Genomic DNA, 9366 nt, shown 5'->3' on the forward strand with positions numbered 1-9366 from the left:
TGCTGGTAACTCTAATGAACTTATCCTCTGCAGCAGAGGTAACTCTGGGTCTTCCTTTCCTGTGGCGGTCCTCATGAGAGCTAGTTTCATCATAGCGCTTGATGGTTTTTGGTACTGCACTTGAAGAACTTTCGAAGTTCTTAATTTTCTGGATTGACTGACCTTCATGTGTTAAAGTAATGATGGAATGTCTTATCTTTGCTTATTTGAGCTTTTCTTGCCATAATATGAACTTGGTCATTTACTAAATAGGGCTATTTTTGTATACCACCTCTACCTTGTCACAACACAACTGATTGTCTCAAACGCATTAAGAAGGAAAGAAATTCCACAAATGAACTTTTAACAAGGCACACCTGTTAATTGAAATGCATTCCTCATGAAAATGTTTGAGAGAATGGCAAGAGTGTGCAAAGCTGTCGGTACGATCACGAATATCCTACCTGTAACGGTTTTCTTCGTGAGAAGGAGAGTCGGACCAAAATGCAGCGTGTAGATTGCGATCCATGTTTTAATGAACAAACGTAAAACACGAATCAATGCAAACACTACAAAATAAAGAACGTGATGAACGTAACGAAAACCTAAAACAGCCTATCTGGTGAAAAACACATAGACAGGAACAATCACCCACAAACACACAGTGAAACCCAGGCTACCTAAATATGGTTCCCAATCAGAGACAATGACGAACACCTGCCTCTGACTGAGAACCATATCAGGCTGAACATAGAAATAGACAAACAAGACATGAAACATAGAATACCCACTCAGATCACACCCTGACCAATCAAAACATAGAAAATACAAAGTAAACTATGGTCAGGGCGTGACAGTACCCCCCCCCCAAGGTGCGGACTCCGGCCGCAAAACCTGAACCTATAGGGGAGGGTCTGGGTGGGCATCTGTCCGCGGTGGCGGCTCTGGCGCTGGACGTGGACCCCACTCCATGACAGTTTTAATCCCCCTCCTAAACGTCCCTAAATAGGTTACCCACCACAATGATAACATGGGACAGAGGGACAGCTCGGGACAGAGGTAACTCGGGACAGATGGGTAGCTCAGCACTGAGAGGAAGCTCAGCACTGAGAAAAAGCTCAGCACTGAGAGGAAGCCCAGGCAGGTAGTAGAAACTACCAGAACCTGGCTGGCTGGCGGTTTCAGCAGATCCTGGTCGACTAGCAGATCTGGAAGAATCTGGTCGACTGGCGGATCTGGGAGAATCTGGTCGACTGGCGGATCTGGGAGAATCTGGTCGACTGGCGGATCTGGGAGAATCTGGTCGACTGGCGGATCTGGGAGAATCTGGTCGACTGGCGGATCTGGGAGAATCTGGTCGACTGGCGGATCTGGGAGAATCTGGTCGACTGGCGGATCTGGGAGAATCTGGACGACTGGCAGATCTGAGAGAGTCTGGACGACGGGCAGATCTGGAAGAGTCTGGTCGACTGGCAGATCTGGAAGAGTCTGGTCGACTGGCAGATCTGGAAGAGTCTGGACGACTGGCAGATCTGGAAGAGTCTGGACGACTGGCAGATCTGGAAGAGTCTGGACGACTGGCAGATCTGGAAGAGTCTGGTCGACTGGCAGATCTGGGATAGTCTGGTCGACTGGCAGATCTGGAAGAGTCTGGTCGACTGGCAGATCTGGAAGAGTCTGGTCGACTAGCAGATCTGGAAGAGTCTGGTCGACTGGCAGCTCTGGCTGCTCCATGCTGACTGGCTGCTCCATGATGACTGGCAGCTCTGGCTGCTCCATGCTGACTGGCTGCTCCATGCTGACTGGCAGCTCTGGCTGCTCCATGCTGACTGGCTGCTCCATGCTGACTGGCAGCTCTGGCTGCTCCATGCTGACTGGCTGCTCTGGCTGCTCCATGCTGACTGGCTGCTCCATGCTGACTGGCGGCCCTGGCTGCTCCATGCTGACTGGCGGCCCTGGCTGCTCCATGCTGACTGGCGGCCCTGGCTGCTCCATACTGACTGGCGGCCCTGGCTGCTCCATGCTAACTGGCAGCTCTGGCGGCTCCTTGCAGACTGGCAGCTCTGGCGGCTCCTTGCAGACTGGCAGCTCTGGCGGCTCCTTGCAGACTGGCAGCTTTGGCGGCATCCTGCAGACAGGCAGCTCTGGCGGCTCCTTGCAGACTGGCAGCTCCTTGCAGACTGGCAGCTCTATGCAGACTGGCAGCTCCTTGCAGACTGGCAGCTCCTTGCAGACTGGCAGCTCCTTGCAGACTGGCAGCTCCTTGCTAACTGGCAGCTCTATGCTAACTGGCAGCTCTATGCTAACTGGCAGCTCTATGCTAACTGGCAGCTCTATGCTAACTGGCAGTTCTGAACAGGCGGGAGACTCCGGCAGCGCTGTAGAGAAGGAAGGCTCTAACAGCGCTAAACAGGCGGGAGACTCCGACAGCGCTGGAGAGGAGGAGGGCTCCGACAGCGCTGGACAGGCGAGGCGCACTATAGGCCTGATGCGTGGTGCTGGCACTGGTGGTACTGGGCCGAGAACACGCACAGGAAGCCTGGTGCGGGGAGCTGCTACCGGAGGGCTGGGGTGTGGAGGTGGTACTGGAAAAACCGGACCGTGCAGGCGCACTGGAGCTCTTGAGCACCGAGCCTGCCCAACCTTACCTGGTTGAATGCTCACGGTCGCCCTGCCAGTGCGGCGAGGTGGAATAGCCCGCACTGGACTATGCAGGCGAACCGGAGACACCGAGCGCAAGGCTGGTGCCATGTAAACCGGCCCAAGGAGACGCACTGGGGACCAGCTGCGTAGAGCCGGCTTCATGGCATTAGGCTCGACGCTCAATCTAGCCCGGCAGACACGCGGAGCTGGAATATACCGCACCGGGCCATGCACCCGCACTGGAGACACCGTGCGCACCACTGCATAACACGGTGCCTGTCCGGTCTCTCTAGCCCCCCGGTAAGCACAGGGAGTCTGCCCAGGTCTCCTACCTGGCATAGCCATACTCCCTGTTAGCCCCCCCCCAAGAAATTTTTGGGGTTGCCTCTCAGGCTTCCATCCGCGTCGCCGTGCTGCCTTCTCATACCAGCGCCTCTCTGCTTTCACCGCCTCCATTCTACGGTAACCTTCCTCGCACTGCTCCAGCGAATCCCAGGCGGGCTCCGGCACTCTCCCTGGGTCGGCCGCCCACCTGTCGATCTCCTCCCAAGTAGTATACTCCATACTGTACTCCTCCTTGGGCTGTTCCTGTTGTTTCTTCTCCCGCTGCACCTTAGTGCGGCTACACTCCCCTGGTTTAGCCCAGGGTCCTCTCCCGTCGAGGATTTCCTCCCATGTCCAGAAATCCTTATTGCGCTTCTCCTCGCGCTGCTCCTGCCTGTTGACACGCTGCTTGGTCCTTTTGTGGTGGGTGATTCTGTAACGGTTTTCTTCGTGAGAAGGAGAGTCGGACCAAAATGCAGCGTGTAGATTGCGATCCATGTTTTAATGAACAAACGTAAAACACGAATCAATGCAAACACTACAAAATAAAGAACGTGATGAACGTAACGAAAACCTAAAACAGCCTATCTGGTGAAAAACACATAGACAGGAACAATCACCCACAAACACACAGTGAAACCCAGGCTACCTAAATATGGTTCCCAATCAGAGACAATGACGAACACCTGCCTCTGACTGAGAACCATATCAGGCTGAACATAGAAATAGACAAACAAGACATGAAACATAGAATACCCACTCAGATCACACCCTGACCAATCAAAACATAGAAAATACAAAGTAAACTATGGTCAGGGCGTGACACTACCAACCGAACATCAAACTGTATAATATCCTGTTTCACGGAATCGTGGCTGAATGACGACATGGATATGGGATATGGGATATGGGATACACGCTGCACCGGCAAGCTAGAACAGCAAGACGGGTGGGGGGGGGGGGGGGGGTCTATGCCATTTTTGTAAATAACAGCTGGTGCACGAAATCTAAGGAAGTCCCTAGATTTTGCTCGCCTGAAGTAGAGTATATTGTGAAAAATTGCAGGCCACACTACTTGCTAGAGAGTTCTCAGCTATACTTTTCGTGGCTGTTTATTCACCACCACAGACATGCTGTATAAGGAAGTAAGCAAACAGGAAACTACTCACCCAGAGGCGGCGCTCCTAGTGGCCGGAGAGTTTAATGCAGGGAAACTAAAATCAGTTCTACTATCAACATATTAAATGTGCAACCAGAGGGGAATTTTTTTTTTAGGTCATCTGTACTCCACACACAGACGTGTACATAGCACCCTCCCCCTATTTGGTAAATCCAACCACAACTCTATCCTCCTGATTCCTGCTTACAAGTAAAAATTTAAACAGGAAGCACCAGTGACTCGGTCTATAAAAAAGTAGTCAGATGAAGCAGATGCTAAACTACAGGACTGTTTTGCTATCAGACTGGAACATGTTCCGGGGTTCTTCCGACGGCACTTAGGATTACACCACATCAGTCACTGGCATTATCAATAAGTGCATTGAGGACGTCGTCCCCACAGTGACTGTACGTACATACCCCAACCAGAAGCCATGGATTACAGGCAACATTCGCACTGAGCTAAAGGGTAGAGCTGCCGTTTTCAAGGTGCAGGACTCTAACCCGGAAGCTTACAAGAAGTCCTGCTATGCCCTGTGACGAACCATCAAACAGGCAAAGTGCCAATACAGGGCTAAGATTGAATCATACTACACCAGCTCCGACGCTCATCTTATGTGGCAGGGCTTGCAAACTATTACAGACTACAAAGGGAAGCACAGCCGCGAGCTGCCCAGTGACACAAGCCTAATAGACGAGCTAAATCACTTCTATGCTCGCTTCGAGGCAAGCAACACTGAGGCATGCAGGAGAGCATCAGCTGTTCCGGACGACTGTGTGATCATGCTCTCCGTAGCCGACGTGAGTAAGAACTTTAAACAGGTCAACATTCACAAGGCTGCGGGGCCAGACGGATTAACAGGACGTGTGCTGACCAACTGGCAGGTGTCTGCATTGACATTTTCAACATGTCCCTGTCTGAGTTTGTAATACCAACATGTTTCAAGCAGACCACCATAGTTCCTGTGCCCAAGAACACAAAGGCAACCTGCCTAAATGACTACAGACCCTTAGCACTCACGTCCGTAGCCATGAAGTGCTTTGAAAGGTTGGTAAAGGACCAGATCAACACCATTATCCCAGAAACCCTAGACCCACTCCAATTTGCATACCGCCCAGCAGATCCACAGATGATGCAATCTCTATTGCACTCCACACTGCCCTTTCCCACCTGGGCAAAAGGAACACTTATGTGAGAATGCTATTCATTGACTACAGCTCAGCGTTCAACACCGTAGTACCCTCAAAGCTCACCACTAAGGTTCCTGGGACTAAACCCCTCCCTCTGCAACTGGATCCTGGACTTGGTGGTGAGGGAAGGTAGCAACAAATCTGCCACGCTGATTCTCAACACTGGAGCTCCCCAGGGGTGTGTGCTCAGTCCCCTCCTGTACTCCCTGTTCATCCACGACTGCATGGCCAGGTACGACACCAACACCAAGTTTGCAGACGACACAACAGTGGTAGGCCTGATCACCGACAACAATGAGACAGCCTATAGGGAGGAGGTCAGAGACCTGGCCGAGTGGTGCCAGAATAACAATCTATCCCTCAACGTAACCAAGACTAAGGAGATGATTGTGGACTACAGGAAAAGGAGGACCGAGCATGCCCCCATTCTCATCGATGGGGCTGTAGTGGAGCAGGTTGAGAGCTTCAAGTTCCTTGGTGTCCACATCAACAACAAACTAGAATGGTCCAAACACACCAAGATAGTCATGAAGAGGGCACAACAAAGCCTATACCCCCCTCAGGAAACTAAAAAGATTTGGCATGGGTCCTGAGATCCTCAAAAGGTTCTATAGCTGCACCACCGAGAGCATCCTGACTGGTTGCATCACTGCCTGGTACGGCAATTTCTCGGGCCTCTGACCGCAAGGCACTACAGAGGCTAGTGCGTACGGCCCAATACATCACTGGGGCTAAGCTGCCTGCCATCCAGGACCTCTACACCAGGCGGTGTCAGAGGAAGGCCCTGAAAATTGTCAAAGACCCCAGCCACCCCAGTCATAGACTGTTCTCTCTACTACCGCATGGCAAGTGGTACCGGAGTGCCAAGTTTAGGACAAAAAGGCTTCTCAACAGTTTTTACCCCCAAGCCATAAGACTCCTGAACAGGTAATCAAATGGCTACCAGGACTATTTGCATTGTGTGCCCCCCCCATCCCTTTTTTTTACACTGCTGCTGCTCTCTGTTTATCACATGCATAGTCACTTTCCACACTAGCTTCTCTCTCTGCAAAAATGATTTCTAAGGCCCTCTGAGCAGAGAGAATTTTTTGCCATAATTATTTGTGGTATAAGGAGCCACACATGCAAAGCTGTTTATCTGTTGTGTCCCTCCTCCAATTTGCACCTGGCTGGGGTCGAGTGTCGGAACAAAACTTAATTGTTTATGATGATGTATTGTAATAACATTGTGGAGGTTCCCGCAAGACATTGTGTAGTTTCACACTTAACAATGGGTAAAGAGTGTGAGAAAAGAGGGAGACAGGCAGGTTCTTGGTGCTATGATGAAACAGCAGGCCCAGAGTGAAACGGCAAACCTTTTTCTGTTGAATTTGTACTTGTTTTCACACACACACACACACACACACATGTATTACCCTCGGGTCCAGTGGACCCAAACACCACATATATATGTGTTGGGGGTTGCACTCAATGAAAATGTGTTCTTGTACATGTTCTTCACTGAAAATGAGCCAAGGCCAATGAGTCTCAGGTTGAAAGAATTATTAATTCTTATTTTAGTAAAGATTGTAAATCCAGCCTGTCACATCCGGCCTTGATTGGGAAGTCCCATAGGGCGGTGCACAATTTGCCCAGCGTCGTCCAGGGTAGGCCGGCATTGTAAAAAATGATTTATTCTTAAATGACTTGCCTAGTAAAATAAAAAAATGTCATTAAAAAAATGGGTTCCACGAACACCTCAAGGGTTAAGCTTGCCTAATTAAAGGGGCTGAATACTTCGGCAACAAATATTGTAGTTATTTATTTTTTTATTCCTCTTAAAGGGGAAATTTCCAAATGTTTCTACTTCATATTCATCTCCAGCGCCACCGGTCAACATATGTCAAAATGAAGCGTTTCTATGTTTTGTAGTGAGGAAGATGAGGGTTTCCAGTGATGAGTACATCATGTGATTTTAACCAATTATGAGTAGGCATTGCAAAATATAGAAACACACCATTTTCACGTGTTGGTTTGGGGATGGTGCTGGATATTAATATGAAGTAGATCATTTTTTTAAATGTTCCTTTAAAATAAATGGAATATTATGTTGATGATGCAACAGTTGAATGCCTTATTTAACGTTTTATATTCAGAATTTATTTTTATTTTATTTTACCTTTATTTAACCAGGCAAGTCAGTTAAGAACAAATTCTTATTTTCAATGACGGCCTGGGAACAGTGGGTTAACTGCCTGTTCAGGGGCAGAACGACAGATTTGTACCTTGTCAGCTCGGGGGTTTGAACTCACAACCTTCCGGTTACTAGTCCAACGCTCTAACCACTAGGCTATCCTACACTGTAGCATTGATAGCACGCTCATTTCTAATACTACTGCCCAAATGCATTACTTTTCTTAATTGTAATCCTATTTGATCTTAGTGTACAACATTAACAGCTGTTTATTCTTGTCTTTGCAGTGTTAAGTTTCTAGCATCGTCCTTTTCTCTGAAGACATACTGAGTCGGTTAATCAGAAATTATCGGAGGGAGCCACTTTACCAAGACGTGTGACACAGATGGACAGTTAAAAGGAGGATCTTTGGTGTGACGAGCAATACCGGAGGGGAATCAAGATGAACATTAGGTTGGATCTTTATGCTGTTACCAAAGTAGCTTCTTGGCAACTCTGATCACTCTTTTGGTGACTGTCCGACAGATCACAATAACTGACTGAGCATTGCAGAGAAAGGGACTCCTACTGCAACATTCCAGAAGACGTTATATTGCGACGCTCAACCATCTCATACAGTAACAAATAACCGACTGCCGTGCTGATCTACTGAGTAACTTAGAGAATCCATGAATTATCACTCACCTATACACGAGGGAGCAGGTCTAACTGACTTTGTAGCACCTCTGCTAACACTGTAGCATTTGTTGGAAGGGAAATTATTGTCGTGACCTTATCCATCAACAGTTTGAACAGAGTGATGTGAAAATACGCACCGAATCTCAACTTTACATGCCTTTTTCCTCTTGTGTTACTTACCTTTACAAGAAACTATTGTACATGAAAGACAAAGACAGCTTCCACCTCAAGTTTATTTGTAAAATGTGTAACAACAACTAAACCGGTTAAATTAACAGAGAACTGAATTTAGACATGTCTGTTCTCCCACCTCATGAGTTCATGACTTGTGGAGTTAAAGGCTTGAATGATAACCAATCTCTATGTATTTCATTCAATTTGGAACAATGATCCCAGGACACCAACATATGTACTTATTACACTATGATACAGTGCATACTGTATGTCAATGACAATACCAAATGGATGTAGCATCAACCGAGAACCTATTAGTACTATATATATATATATATATACAAAAGTATGTGGACTTCCCTTCAAATTAGTGGATTTGGCTATTTCAGCTACACCTGTTGCCAACAGGGGTATAAAATAAAGCACACAGCCATGCTATAGCCATCTATATAGACATCTCTATAGCCATCTATATAGCCATCTCTATAGTCATCTCTATAGACATTGGCAGTAGAAGGGCCTTACTGAAGAACTGTGATCTTACCAACATGTCAGTTTGTCAAATGCCCTGCTAGAGCTACCCTGGTCCACTATAAGTGCTGTTATTGTGAAGTGGAAACGTCTAGGTGCAACAACAGCTCGGTGGTAGGCCACAGAACGGGACCGCCGAGTGCTGAAGCGCGTAAAAGTCATCCTCAAACACCAAGCTCCAAACTGCATCTGGGAAAGGGGATATATAGTCACTGAATGCATTTAACTGAAATGTCTTCCGCATTTAACCCAACCCCTCTGAATCAGAGAGGTTTGGGGGGGCTGCCATACTCAACATCCACGTCTTCAGCACCCAGGGAACACTGGGTTAACTGCCTTGCTCAGGGGTGGAACAACAGATTTTTACCTTGTCAGCTCCGAGATTCAATCCAGCAACCTTTCGGTTACTGGCCCAACGCTCTAACCACTAGGCTACCTGCCGCCCATCTGGAAGCAATGTCTGCACAAGAACTGTTCATCGGGAGCTTCTTGAATTGGGTTTCCTTGTCCGAGTG

This window comes from Oncorhynchus mykiss, chromosome 20 (assembly GCF_057628025.1).
Source record: "Oncorhynchus mykiss isolate SJ-2025 chromosome 20, ASM5762802v1, whole genome shotgun sequence".
NCBI classification, from domain to species: Eukaryota; Metazoa; Chordata; class Actinopteri; order Salmoniformes; family Salmonidae; genus Oncorhynchus; species Oncorhynchus mykiss.